This window comes from Protopterus annectens, chromosome 1.part0 (assembly GCF_019279795.1).
Source record: "Protopterus annectens isolate FY-2018-M chromosome 1.part0, PAN1.0, whole genome shotgun sequence".
Lineage (NCBI taxonomy): Eukaryota > Metazoa > Chordata > Ceratodontiformes > Protopteridae > Protopterus > Protopterus annectens.
The window spans coordinates 338879083-338895092 of record NC_056725.1 but is presented as its reverse complement, the minus strand read 5'-3'; positions in this window follow the sequence as shown (position 1 = coordinate 338895092).

The following is a 16010-nucleotide window of genomic DNA, read 5'->3' as shown; positions in this document are numbered from 1 at the left end:
TTTTGTCACCCCTTTGTCATTACAATTACTTTCACAGTCTGATATGAGTTGTTTTTCTTTTAGTAAGTCTGTCTCCTAATTTATGTTATCCATAACAGTGCTTTATTTTCTGTAACACTGACAGCTTGTCAATGACGTTTTCCTGTACTACCCTACTCTGCTCTCTGATACTGTATTTCAGTTTTATGCAAACTCATTATTCTGTAACAAAGTTGATTTCACTCTGACCATCCACTTGACTTCCATTTTATACTTAATATGCATTCTGGAACTTCCAGTCAGAAACTGACAAGTCTGTATGCATCTGGTCATTCGTCATTATGATCACTGCTGCAGTAGCCTTAGCTGTATGGGTTTGGGTTATATCCTGCATAAGATATAAAACCCATCCTGCTTCCAAAGATTCAGGGCACCTTCCGCATGCCCAAACCATTACTCATCTCATGCTGAGCTTACTGAAATGTCTGGTTTGTCTGTCAAGCTCTTCAGACCTTTCCTGCTGCTTGGCTTCCAAGGATAGATGGTTGGCTAACACTGTTGCATTGTTGCTGGCCAGATAAGTTCCATTGGAGGAAAAACCTTCCACATTACTTTTTTAATTGTGTTTATTATTTTATTTTTGATTTTTATTTTAGTTTGTTTACCAGGGTAGTAAAAACTAACTTTTTCTTAAAAGCAAGTACTTTAAAGCTAAGAAAAAGTATATTTGTTGATCGTCATGTGACTTTTTATGTACCACTACACAGGAGTGTATTTTTTACCATTGTATTAAAAAGTTTTTAAAAGTTGTTTAGAACTATGTTTTCTTTGGAGAAACTGTGCTTATTTTACTTTTGGGGGCTGAGGAATGGGTTTAGTGTGCTTTTTGCTGTGTTTTCGTTTTTGGAAAATGGTACTTTTTTGCTACTTTCCTGTTATGCTGTCTAACTGAATCAAGCAACATTTTCAGCTTGATGATGAAACAAAGTACTGGTCCATCAGTCAGATCTGCTTCCAGTAACAAAAAGAAAAAGTCTGTTATTTATACTTTGCCACCATAACAGGTTGGTAATTTGCCTCAGCTACAGGTGGGTGACTCTGCTGTGGCCAAAGCTGGTTCCTTGGACTACACAGCGTTTTATATGGATCATCCTCTGTGAATGTCTGCTCAGTAGTCAAAGAGCCACACGTATGGGAAAAGGGGCAGAGTATGTGGCCCTGCTTTGCCAGAATGTTATGCTCATCTTTGGGAAGCTGTTGCTAGCAATACTGGGTCTGTCTTTTCACAATTTCCTCTCAAAAGAAACAGGAAAAAAACATTTATCTTCTCTTGCGTCAGTTACTCCTGACAGGAGCAATTTATTGGGCTTGGTTCAGTGTCTTGCATAGCCTTTTGACCCTTCTTGTAAGGCAATTTCTGCTAAAATAAAAAGAGATTCCTTTTTCCTTGAAGACATTCAAGAAATTAAATATGTAGTGAATTGTAAAGGGACAGATGCAGTTTTTTTTACTCCTCAGATTTCTGATTCAGATTCTGAGAAGAGTGTGGTATCTGATTCTTTCTGTGAGAGCTTATCTTTCTCTGAGACTATTTACAAGATGAAACAATGTTTTCAGTGGTAGAATACTGAGATCTTTCCATTTCTAAGAAAATATATAATATTATATAAGTTGTTACAACTAGAATTTGCAGAACATTCTCCTGTTCCTCCAGTTCTGTTTACCTTGGAGGATGTTTTTGTCATAACCTGCAGTTTCCTTGACAGTAAGCCTCCTGCCCCAAAAGAAAGTAGACAGACTGCATAAAGATCTTCAGTGTTTCAAGTTTTTATACATGAATCCCAGATATGACCAAGCAGCTATACCTTTAGAAAATCCAGCTGCTGCTAAACATTTTTTTTTCATTCTAATCCTTCTCCTTTTGGTAAGTTTGGAGGAAAAGTGTATTTTTCTGCAACTTAGATTTTTAGAATTCTATACTGTCAGGATCATATGTTTATTTTGATTAATTGTAAAAGTAAGAGGAATATTTTGGCATCAGTTTCCTCTTGTGAAGAAAAATCTGCATTATGTAGTTTAAGTTTGCATTTTGCATTATGTAGTTTAGTTTTTTTTCCCTCAAATCACTACTCATTGCTTAAAATGTGTTTATGACTCTGTAAATACTACTTCTAAGGCTGTGGCTAATACTGTTTTAAGGAAGTTTGACTTGTTGTGTTCTGAGAACCTCCCAGAAGATGTCAAAAATTAAATTATGAATTCTCCCTTGTATAGAGATTTAGTTTTTGGACCGTCTGCTACGGAGTTTGTCAAAAAGTGTGACGAGAATGGAAAGCTGATTCAGGGAATGTGTCGGATATTTTAGTCTTTCTTTTCTAAGTTCTCCACGGGAGTCTCTGCTCTTCCATCTAACTTTGGCAAAAAATAAAATAAACATTTTCAGCAGAATGCTGATAAGCAGATGTTTAAAAAACAGTGGCAGGGAGATTTCAAAAGGAAAGCAGGAACCCCCCACCACACAGCAAAAAACAGACAAGTATGCCAAAATAACCATATGAGGGGTCTTGTCTCCCCATCTCTAACCTGACAGTCCCTTAATCTATTCAGAAAGTTTGAATAACCTGACAGTCCCTTAATCCATTCAGAAAGTCTGAATACCCATTTTTCTCTTTAGCCACAGATTATTTCAGACAAATGGTCCCTATATGTGATCCACTTAGGCTAGAGATGGCAGTGGGAGGAACTTCCACACTTCCAGGAGATTCAGTCTTATTGACCAGACCAGATTCTTCTCTTTCCTCCTGTTTTACATCATATGCTATGTCATGGGGTAATAGAAGCTGTTCCTCCTCACCAGTTAGGGACAGGATTTTATTCAAGAATGTTTGCAGTGCCACACAAAGAAACTTCTTGGAGACCAGTTCTGGATCTTTCTTTCCTGAACTAGTTTGTGATAATGCCCAAGTTCAAAATACTTTCACTTTGCAACCTGTTACCCCACCTTCTTCATTTGAGTTTTCTACTTACCTTAGATACATATAATTAATTACTGCTTATCCAGATTTCAGGGGGTTCTTAAGATTTTTTGTGTGTGGATCACATTATCAGTTCTCTACCTTATCCTTTGGGTTATCCACTGCTAAAAGAGCATTCACAAAGTATTTCTCTCCTGTGGTATTTCACGCAGGTTGCAGAATATCCACATTTTTCCATGTTTAGATGTCTTATTTATCTCTGCAGAATAGTTTTCAAAGTATCAGGAAACTCTCTTGGGTTTGATATTTCCTGCACAGACTGGGATACAGAGAGAACATTCAAAACACTCTTCTGATTCCATCTCACAGGATTGTGTCAACTAGACCAATTAGTATAAGGAGCTTTTCTTCTACAGGAAAATAATAGACCTATATTTAAACATTTTCCAGGGATTTTTCAATCAGATTTCAGTCTGAGTTAGGGAATACCTCAGGATTCTGGGTCTCGTGGCATCCATGAGTCGCATGATACCTCTTGCAAGAAATTCTGGGATTTGTAAAAAGGGAAATCAGATAATGGGGACATTAAATTACTCAGAATCTAGGTCTCTCATTCTCTCTTCCTGCTTCAAAGCAGTCAGCCTCAGACTTTGCTAGGGGATTAATTTCAATAAGCATAAAAGTGCAGTGTCTTTGAGATAAAAACAACAGATCACATCAACATAAAAGAGATGCTAGCTCTTATAAATGCTTAATACTTTCAGAATCATCTGTAATCCCCAGGATATCTATAAATATTTTCAGAGAATACCATAGTGTTGCAGTACACAAACAAGCAAGGGGAACCAGATCTTACCCCCTAAGGGGAATAGGCATGATAGCATGTGATACAAGTTTACAGTACAATCTCATTTTACAGGCATCTTACATTCTGGCAGAGCAACATTGTGTAGTAGACAAGCTGAGCAGGACCAGGACAGACCCTCACAAATGGAAACTGAATCAGAGCATCTTCCAAGATTTAATCAAGCCATGGTGAATTCCTCAGGTAGATTTCTTTCTCCTCTCTAAACAATCAACTGGCAAAATTATGTTCCAGGACTCCATGCAAGAAGGTCTGGAATACAGAAGCCTCTTCCTTTCCTTGGACACAATGTTCCTTTATGCTTTTCCATCCTTTTCACTAATATCCAGGGTAATTCTGAAGATTCAGAAAGACTCCCCAAATATCATTGTGGTAATTCCCTTCTGGCCCAGACATTAGTGGGTCTCCATTCTTTTGGAATTACCCAGGGGAAATTATCATAAGCTTCCTCACAGTCTGGATTTACTCATACAAGATCAGGGGTGTTTATTCACCCTAACCCCAAACAATTGTATTTGACTGCCAAGATGATAGGGTCTTCATAACTTTAGGCATCTGTTTTCGGAGGATGTACAGCAAGTATTAATGCAGACAAGAACGCTTAATAGTAGAAAATCATATATTAGCAAATGGAAAAGGTTTATTAATTGTCAACAAAAGTACCAGCACTCATTCAGGTCTAGCATTTCTCTGAATGTACAATATTTGTTTGAGTTACTATCTAGTGCCTTGTCTTGCTCCTCTATCAAGATTCCTTTGTCGGTCATTTCAGCACATTTGCCCAATGGTGCCCCTCTTTCAATGCAATCTCATGTGAAAATGTTTTTGAAAGAGGTTTACATAAGAAATGTCCTAAAAAAACAGTGGCTTCACCTTCAGATCTTAATTTTGTGTTAGAGAAGCTAAGACTGTCTTCATTTGAACGAGTTCATCTGGCTGACTTGAGGTTCTTATCATGAAAAAGAGTTTTTTTTCTGATTGCTTAGACCTCTGCAAGAAGAGTATTTGAGTTGCATGCTCTTATGGTTGGTCAACCTTATCTCATATTCCACAGAGATAAGGTTACTTTGAGAACTAATCTTTCCTTATGTCTGAAATGGCATCCAAGTATACCTTATGCCATGACCCTATTTTCTTTCCAGAACCCAAAAATAAAGGAGAAAATATACTTCATACATACCTGTCAACCTCTTAGAGCAAGAAATCTGGACAAAGCTATAAATAATGGGGTACAAAGGCCCCAAAATAGGGACACTTTGTAAATATTGCTCTTACAAACTTAGAATGCTGACAGAATAACAGGTTTTGCATTGGCACAAATTTTCTGAAGGGTATGAAGTCTGAAATTCAAATGTTTGCCATTATTTTCTGACTTCAATCTTCAATGATTTGTCAGAAAACTGCAATTTTATGAGAAACATAACAAAAATATGAGGCAAAAATCTAGACATTCTCCGAAAATCTGTACAGATAAAAGGTATGACTTCATACCATGGATGCTAACAGACAAGTCAAGTAGTATCCTGACAACATACAATCTTTTGGAACTTCTGAACAGTTGTCAATTTCTTGTGAGTGTAAGAAGAAAGGATAACATATGCCAAAGCAGATGATTTCTAAATGGTTGTTTCAGGCTATTATTCTGACAACAACCAAACTATTTCAGACAGAGTCAATGGTCCCTCTGCCATGGTCTTGCCCTCATCTATGGCTTTTTCGAAAGAGCTGGATTGTAGAATTGTTCTATAAGCAGCACTGTGTTTCTCTGTGTATACTTTTCACAAAGCATTACAAACCAGAATCCTTCTCCTGGTCTAGGATACGTTTCAGCAGTAATATTCCCCAGGGGGTCTTGGACCCTCCACTATTTTTCTCCCAGTTATGTTAAGCTATGGTAATATACCCATATAGCTAAGGCTACTGCAGAAGTGATCATAATGATGAACATAATACACTTGCGTTAAGTAAACTCACCATAACAGCAGATGTTTGAATAATCCCTTTGTTTTATGTGCTTGTTATACCACGGTGTGGACATGATTTTTTTTTCTTTTCCTAACAATGACCTCCCAGGGATTAACCTTCTTCTCTAAGTTGGCATGAAAACTCTAAATGTCTTGACACCCAAACCTGACTTTTTATTTAGCTCATCTTGAGCTGACAAATAGTTTGGTTATGTGGAAGACAACCTGAAACTTTGGAAGCTGGCTGGTTGTTATATGTAAACCAAATCAACACCAACTACTAAAGGTCTAACTGTGCCAAATAAATATATATAGAAAGCAACAAAGCACAGTACGACCACCATGGCAAGCAGTATAAAAGTTCAAGGGAACTAAATGAGACTGCATTTAATAAAAATCAGGATAAGCGCTTTTACATAAAAATGCTTCATCAGATCCTCAATATACACAAACCAACAAGTACATTTAAAAAGCACATTCAGAAAGAAACTACACTATCAAACAGCTGGGCCAATTAGTGATGCAATGGCCTCAATTTCAATGCTGGCTTTAAAGGAACATTGTAATTTAAGCATGGTGTTTTATGTGCCTGTAATGTGGCAGTCCACCTCATCTCCACACATTCTGTTCTGTTGACAATGTCCCCACCTATGGCAGACTCTGGTTTTACCTCTATCACAGTGAACTTACAATAAAGTCCACTATGATCTTTAACATGTTTAAAAAGGGCACTTAAACAACTTATTCTCCTGATGTCCCCTACATGCTGCAGGACACGATCCTTCAATTTCTGATTAGTTTTACCCACATAGTATGACTCACAGTCATTACAAGTCACAAGATACACTACGTTAGCTGTTCTGCAGTCAGCATGTACCCTAAAAACATAGTGTTTACCAGTTATAGGATGTACAAATGTATTAGTTTGGGACATATATTTACAGGCTTTGCAAGACCTACATGGAAATGTCCCAAACGTCAGGGGTAAACTATAAGATTTCCTGAATGATCTATAACATTGTTCCCTTTTCAGAGTCAGATTATTTTTGTAAACATATCTAAGGGCATCACCTGCCACCTTGGAGACAGTGTCATCAGAGCGTAGTATAGCCCAATTCTGTTTGACAATATCACAAACTAAGTTAATATTACTATTGTATTTCAAACAAAAACTAGATGTAGGTCTATTATTCACCTTAGGACATGATAACATTGCGTCCCTATTCAAAAAAGGGGTACCCACTGTATCCCTTAGACTATCCACCTCCTCTACTCTATGCACTATTTCCCTTTTACGATATCCCCTGTCTGATTGTTCATTCACCAATCTATCCCTGGCCCATACATAATCATCCTCCTGTGTGTGCAACCTAGATGTACGCAGGAATTGCCCTTTCATAACATTTCCAAAAACCTTCTTGGGGTGCATACTTGTCCTATCAAGCAAGTTATTTTTCCTGCATTCCTTCCTATACATTAAAGAATTAACCCTTCCGGTGACATAAATGGAAATGGTTGTGCCAAGAAAATCTATGCTGGATTTAGAAGTATGCATAGAAAATCTAAAGCATGTACCACTGCCCTCTAAATAGTTGACAAAATCTTGTAAAAAAACATCTGTACCCCTCCACAAAATAAAAGTACCATCTACAAAGCACTTATATAAAATCAAATGTGATCTATAAAAATGTTCAGAAAAAAATCACCAAACTTGCATAACTATTGGCACAGGGTGTGGCCATGACCACACCCTGTGCCTGCAAATAAGTATCATCAAATATAAACACATAGTATTTCAATATTAGATCAAGTAAAGCACAAATAAGCTCAATCCGCTGATGTGTTAAAGCAGTAACTCTATTTAAAAAACTTCTAATTGAGTCAACCCAAAACAAATTTGGTATAATTGTAAATAGCGTATTAATATCTAATGTTACTAGTATATAAGTCCCATCATTCAATATCTAATGTTACTAGTATATAAATCCCATCATTCAAGTCCAGTTCATGAGTACATTCACCAAAACATACTAGAAAATCTTCTGTCTCTTAAGGTTTTAGTTCATTTTCAAAAAAAAACATTGAAAGGGGCTCAGTGGTCCAACCTTTGCCTTTGTCAGGATATAACCCATATAGCTAAGGCTACTGCATCAGTGATCATTAGAGCATCTACTGCTGAGGTGAGTTTACCTATACAACTGTATTTTCTCATCTTCCTTCCTTATCATTTTCACCTTCCTTGGTAACAATCAAATTTTCCTTTTCTTTTCTGTTTCTTTATCCCCGCAGTATTGTTATCCTGTTTTATTGCTTGACGTACTACAAGTTATATGCTTAATTCTCTTTTTTATAGTGTTTCTCTTAAAGGGTTACCTATATAAATATGTGCCTACATGGTATACTGTCACAGTCATCTCAGTAATATTGTTTTGTTTCCTAATTTTACAGATTTTTGATTTTTCTATCTGCTGTCAATACCCTTGTACTGGTGTTAATCCAATTTCTGGTGCTTTTCACCTTGGGCTTATGCTGAAAAAAGGTTGTTTTTTCCAGTATAACTTTCCCAGTAAACAAATGCAAATAACTAAATTTTTAATCAATGCCTATTCATTGCCTCTTCTGTCTTCAAATTGGCTTTATACAGGAAATTTTCATCAACCAGCAATGTGTTGATAAAGGCTGCAATACTATGTATATTAAGATGGGTCCCATAAACCCTGACATATATAGCACTAACATTGATATCCTTCTGACAAGATGTTAATTCCTGCACCTCAGGTGTCTGTAGTTTAGAAGTTATGATTATCACTAAAATGTAAAAAAAGATGTGTAATGAAAACAGTGAAGTGAGAGCATTTATGATTAACAGTCAGGAACACCCAGAACCACTATAGAGATACCTCTTCCCTGCTAGCAAAGAAAGTTCTCTTTCATTACAATCCATTGTCTTAAGAGAGTTTTATACTTTAGAATGAAATCCATTATAATGGCACTTCAAAGTGTATCAGACATGTATAGCAGATATATACTGGGTGTGGGGTGTAGAGTAGGTGCGATGTAGGGCATCCTGTAAATATACAGTTCAATCCCCCAATGAAGCAACTATAACGACAGTCAGTACAATGATGCTAAGCTTGAAAGAGAGTTGCCGTATTTATTTCTATGACTAGAACTTTTGTAAGTCATCCAGCAACAGGCTGCTACTGGCTTTAAACATATAATTCTGATTTAGAAATGAAAACAAAATGAATGAAAGAAATAGGAACGAGGCACATTGCTACTTGCACTTAAGTGAAAATAACAGAATATTTTACGTTATCACTCACACAAGAAAAAATGCTGTGGCAAATATTTTAACACTAATTAAAATTTATAACAGCAAGTCCTCTTTAGAAGCATTTGAAAAATTCTCTTGAATTTGTAGATGGAAACAGAGGCAATATTAATCTATAGAAATGTCATATCAAATGCATGCATACAGTTAAGAAAAGCAGGGCAGCTAATTCCTGCTAGTGACAGGCTATGACCCTTACTGACAGCCAATGTCATTTTAATCTGCGTTGTAAGTGAACAAACCTTTTGCGTTTTAATTTAGCACAAAGGATTAAAGCTGTTAGCTGGTTAAAGAGCTTTATTAAGCAGACTAAGATTTGATTCCACAGTCTCCATTTGTTAATGTTTGAGTCTAAGTCATTTTGCATCCACTGAAAAAGACCCTAATACTAGCTAAACAATATTGTTAACAACATGGCCAGGATTTAATACCTCCATGTAGGAATAGCGTTATTTCTACAGGGAGTGAATGGTGTCTGTATCTGCATCCCCCTCTTGGCAGCGTGCCTTACATATTAATAAAGGCGCACTACTGAGATGGAACCCTGTACACAGATATTGAATCAGTGCAGGGGGTCTGTTGCAGTAATGCTCATAGATCTGTAATACACCCCCTGCATTATGAAAGTGTCATACGACACTTTACAAAAGAAAACAGTGTCTGCAAACACTGAAATCGTGAATGGAAAGTGGATTTATGCGGGTGTGTGTGACATTTACTGTCACACACCTCCTGCATTGTGAAAGTGCCATATGGCACTTTAAAATAAAATAGTGTCTTCGGACACACATCTCGTAACCTCTAAGAGCAAGAAGTCTGGACAAAAAGCCATTGATGAAAAGTGGGACAAAAGCCCAAAAATAGGGATAGTTTTTAAATATTGCTCTTACAAACTTAGAACATTGATAAAATGACAGGTTTTGCATTAGCATGGATTTTCATGAAGAGTATGTGGCCTGAAACTCAAATGCTTATTTATCATATATGTTGATATATATAAAATGATTATAGGTTCATAGGTGTGTACTAGGCTAATGGCCCTGGAGCCTTTACAAGCCTAACCCATAGGATTACCTTGGCATCATGCCACCTGACCTTAGTTCCCAGTGCCTCTGTCGAGTAGAGCCACTAGAGTGATCCCTGATAACGGGTGGGGGAAGAGAAAAATGTCCATTACCAATTGTATAGGCGTATATTTTTCACAACAGTACTGATCAATACTCTGCAGGTCACGTCACATATCCATTGACACTGGAATTTTCTACCAGGCACACTACCCTGGTTAACAATTATCAATTACTACATCATTAAATAAAATAAAAAATAATTTAACAATGCTTTCCCATGTAAAAGCTGAATAGCCTGTCTTGGTATTTGAACCATGCACCTACTGCACACAAAGCCAGATCTCAAACCACTAAGTTAACATTTTTTTATTTCATTATATTTGAAGTTTAAGCATAGCTGAGTGGGTTTGTGCACTACGGCTCTTTGCTCAGCAGTGCTTAAAACTTCATGAAGAGCTATATAGAAACATATAGCTGAAAGCTTAGCAGGTGAGTTAGCTTAGTGGTTTGAGTTCCGGCTTTGTGTGCAGTAGGTGCATGATTCAAATACCAAGGCAGGCTATTCAGCTTTTACATGGTAAAGCATTGTTAAATTGCTTTTATTTTATTTAATGATGTAGTAATTGATATTTGTTGACTAGGGTAGTGTGGCTGGTCCAAAATCCCAGTGTCAACGGATATATGACGTGACCTGTAGAGTACTGATCAGTACTGTTGTGAAAAATATAAGCCTATGCAATTGGTAATGGACAATTTTTCTCTTCTCACACCCCTTATCTGCATCAATAATTATTATTCATATACTACGGGTATGTTGTTCTCAAAACCTAATGTTGGGACTTCTGTTCTATTATTGTTCATATATTTAACTGGTTGCATACTAACATTCCTTGTTCAAATATCATTGCCGGTGGCCTGTTTTCATAAATGTAACTGGCATGCTGTTACAATACTGACTGTTAATCCATTTATGCATGTGTTCTGTTGCCATGCAATTGTTTCAGTTCTATTTTTTTAGGTTAATTGAAATACTCATGCATGCTGTTAAAACTAATTTTGAAATGTTTTTTTCATGACTAACCAATACATTTTGAAAAACCTCAACACCATAGCATGTTTGGGGAGGCAGATCCCAACGGATCCGCCTGTCCCACCTCATTTGCTTGCAGTACTGGGTCCCAGCACGTCTGGAACTCAACCTCAAACTGCCTCCTCCGCTGGTCCTGCACAATCCTCAGGTGGAACCACGTCAGGGAACAGGGCCTGTCACCCCCTGGGTGCAGGTGCAGAGAGGACCCAGTCAGCCGAAAACAGTTCAGAGGTATGGTGCGCAGGGTCATCCAGATGGACTTGGATGTACACCTCCACCAGATTGAGGGCAGACTGCTGCACCTTGAGGGGCAGCTTGCCCCTGTTGTCCAGCCCCCAGCACAGCCACCTTTGGGGCCATGAAGGGGCAGTGGTGACTGCCCATAGGTGGAGACCTCAATCCCACTGTTTCCATCTGGGGGTACGTGGGTCTCTGATTCCCAACTACCCTCCCCATCGAAGGTGTTTACCTCCCCTCATGTGTCATACACCTACCTTCATCTGCTGTCTTGTCTGTCTGCAAAAGCAACCTTTCCTACCCAACCTACCTCCTCAAACATACCTACAACCCTTACCCAACATCCCACTTTCATCTCAAAAAAAAAAAAACAGGGCATCTGTCTGGCCAAAAAAAATATTGCCCCATACATAGCTCTCTATTTCACCCCCATGCACTCTGTTATCAATCAATTATCCCAGCAATTAATCAACAAAGTTATGTCACCCACACCCCTTCCTGTAGGATGTAAGGCTCCAAATTAAAAATTGTTCACAACATGCACAGCTGATGCTGTAGAAGAAATGGAGAATTATGGCACTTTCCTACACCCGTACTGCACATCCCTAGCTGCCTGACATAATGTTTTTCCCCCTGCTTGCCCCCATTTCATCACTTTCCTATCAGCTCTTTTTTCTTTTCTTTTTTTTTGAAATTAGCACAGGTTTAAGTGCAGCTAAGCAGGACTAAGTTCCACTTGGCGTCCAGCAAAACCACACAAACCCACTTTAACCACTCTATCTCATTCAGCCACTGCTCTGCCCAGCAACAAATTAACTAGCCTTGCCAATTCTCAAACCCAGGACCTTGTCCACTAGAGTCTGTGCAACATACCACTACACCAAACGACTTGCGACAAAGTGTATGCTTTTGTTAATATATCATGCATTACAGTCATTTGACATTAGGGAAAAAACACATACCTGCCAAGTCTTGAATCTAGGACACTGTGCACTCTAGTCAGAGCAATGTACCACTGCATCAAATCAGATGTAAGAGCTACACATGCTTTTGTTAATATATCATGCATTACAGTCATTGGACATCAGGGAAAAAAAGAAATCCCTGTCAAGTCTTAGGCCCACGACCCTGTACACTCCATTAATAGGGCAACATACCCCCAAGCCAAACCAGCTGTGGGGAATTAGTACTGCTTTTGTAAATATATCATTCAGTGCAGTCATGTAACATTAGGGAAACAAGACAAAGCTGAAGAGTCATGAACACAGAACCTTCTGAACTAGAATCACAGCAACACACCACTACACAAAATCAGCTCTGGGGAGTCACTGATGCATATACCTCACAACCTCTTACTGCAAAAAATCTGGATGAAAACTGACAAAATGGGGGACAAAGGCCCAACAATAGTGACATATTTTAAATATTGCTCTTATAAATATAGAAAGTTGCTAGAGTAACAGGGTTTGTTTTAACATATATTTTCTGAAGGATTTGAAGTCTGTAACTCAAAGGTATGTCATTATTTAGTGACATCAGACCTCAGATTATCCCAGTTATTTGCCAGAAAACCAGACATTTTCTGAGGAACAGACCAAAATTATGAGCACAAACTCTGGAAATTCTGTGAAAATATGTACAGTTATGGTATGTTGATGCATTTGTAAATTAATCAGGCACTACAGGGATGTACCTTTAGGGTGAAAAACACTGCCAAATTATGGACCCAGAACCATTTGAACTGCAGTCAGAGCAACATACCAGGAAGCCAACTGACCTCTTGAGTACAGCAACTGTTTTTACAAACAGATCTTGATAGCCAGTCACACCCTATTCCTATATATAGTGGGCCAAATCACAGTGTACTTGGCCCTCTGACACTGACACACACAAAACCAGTATTCAGACAAATAAATGCTGCCAAGTGTCACATGTGACAAGTGTCACAGTCTCACCCTACACACATACACAGCTGATAGACCAGCATCAACTGTAGCAGCATGCACAGTCAGCTAGAAAATGATCTATGACACTCACATCTCCCTGTCTCCTTACTCTCCCCAATAAACATTTACACAGTACACTAATACAGAATCTGAAAGTCTGTTAACAATAGCCAGACATACATACCTCTGAACTGTGCAGATTTCCACAGAATATCCAGGTTTTTGGTTCATATTTATGGCCTGTTCCTCATAAAATTTGTGGTTTTCCACTAAATCACTGGTATGATATGAGGAAAGAAGTCACTAACTAATGATATACATTTGAGTGTCAGACTTCAAATCCCTCAGAAAATGTATGTCAAAACAAACCCTGTTACTCTAGCAAGTTTCCAAGTTTATGACAACAATATTTCAAATCTGTCCCTATTTTTGGCCCTTTATCCCCCATTTTGTCGTGCTTTGTCCACATTTCCTGTGCTAAGAGGTTGAGAGGTATGGAGACATAGCATGCAAAACTGTGGACACAACACATCAATCCAAACAGTAGACTATTTCCACCTACCCACCGTGATGCTGTAGCTTCCACACCTCCATAATGTCCTCCTCACAGGCCAGGAAAAGGAGCAAGGCCCACATGAAGGTCTTAATTATAGCACTGTGTTGCCATGCCAATGGCTAAAGGAAAGGCAGCACAGCTTCTGGATGCAAATAGCAAGTGGGAGACACAGACATTACCTGTTCATGAGCATTACCTACAAAAGGCAAGCTGCTGCCTATGCTAAACAGGTCTGACACTTTCTTCAGGAAGACAGACTGTACTTTTCACAACACCTTTTGTGGATTTCTTCTGACAAAGGAGTACAGCACTATAGCAGGTATGTCAAACAATTAAACATGCAATGGAATGCAGATGGGGGGTGCAGTCATGGGAAATATGAATTAAAACAGTAGTTCTCAACAACACTTCTTGGAATGACATGTTGCTGTTAGTCTGCTGTCCAGTACCTATGTCCATCCCTGATGGCAATGTCTAGGCATACCTCGCAACTGTACAATTTTTGCAGAATGTTCAGATGTTCACCTCACATTTGTGGTCTGTTTTTCATAACATTGTGTTTTTTTTTTTAGCAAAATAGTTGTAAATCATTAAAGACTGAAGTTAGAAAAAAATGACAGGCATTTGAGTTTCAGACTTCATACTCTTCAGAAATTTCATGCTAATGCATCACCTGTTATTCTAACAACTTCTTAAGTTTGTAAGAGCAATATTTAGAGATTGTCCCTATTTTTGGCCCTTTGTCTTACTTTTATTTATGGCTTTGCCCAGATTTCCTGCTCTTACAGGTTGAAAGGTATGGTCTGCTGTGACATAGGTCACAGCTCTGGCCCCTGAGTTACCCCAGCAAGGGTCAGCTCACATATGACTACTACTGGATTGTCTGTTGTATAATACTGACTGTGACACTGCCAGCCCAGCTAACTGGGATGTTGTAAATACTCATGTCATTTGTGATAATGTATATAATATATATGCTTGTTTTATGAGTGTAAGAGACCTAGATATGTTATGTGGATATTAAACAACTGGTGCAGAAGTGTGTGTTGAACTGTATGTTATGTACTGAGCACATACCTCTCAGTTGTCCATTGTTTTGCAGACTGACCACATGTTTGCGTTATATTTTTAGTCATGTACTCCTACATTTGTGTTTTGTCTGGCAAATCCCTGGCAAATCATTAAAGACAGACGTCATAAAATAATAGCACACATTCAAATGTCAGATGTCATATCCTTCAGATAATTAATGTGAATGCAAAACCTAATATTCTATCAACTAAGTGTGTAAGAGCAATATTTGTAAAGTGTCACTATGTTTTGGCCTTTGTCCCCCCTTTATTTGTGCCTTTGTCCAGATGTCTTGCTCTAACAGGTTACCGGCCAGTAACAGAAATGTTTATAAGGTATTACCTCTGCAAATGTATGTATTAATAGTAGAAGCTGGAAGCCAAAACATACAGACATACGTTGCAAAACATCAAGTAAATAAGGTGATCTTGTTTTACGAATGTGTTATTTCAGTTTCAGTGCAGCAAGCAGATGTAAATGTCTACAGCTAGAGGTGTTTGTATTGTCTTGAAACATAAATAATTACTAGGTTGAAAATGTGGAAGTGTTTAACTGTGTTATGACTTCCAATTCTACACAAACATCAGACAGATATTCTCTTCTGATGCAGAGATGCTAAAATGTGTTAGTTGCTGTTAGCCTGGGAAGTAAAGGTAGGTGACAAACACTGATGTAATCTGAGCTAACCCAGCATTAATGTTGATATTACTTCCACACCTGACTCAGACAAAGACCTTTGCATGCTGTATGTATCTGTGTATCTGACAACATCCACTCATCTGCATTTGCCTTGTAAGGAACTAGAGAAATGTAAAACCATTTACATATAGATGGGAATATAGTATAAATGTCTGATGTTTGTGTGGTCTGCATTGCAATGAGTATCGGTCATCTCTGCATGTAATGTTGATTTGAACCCCTTTATT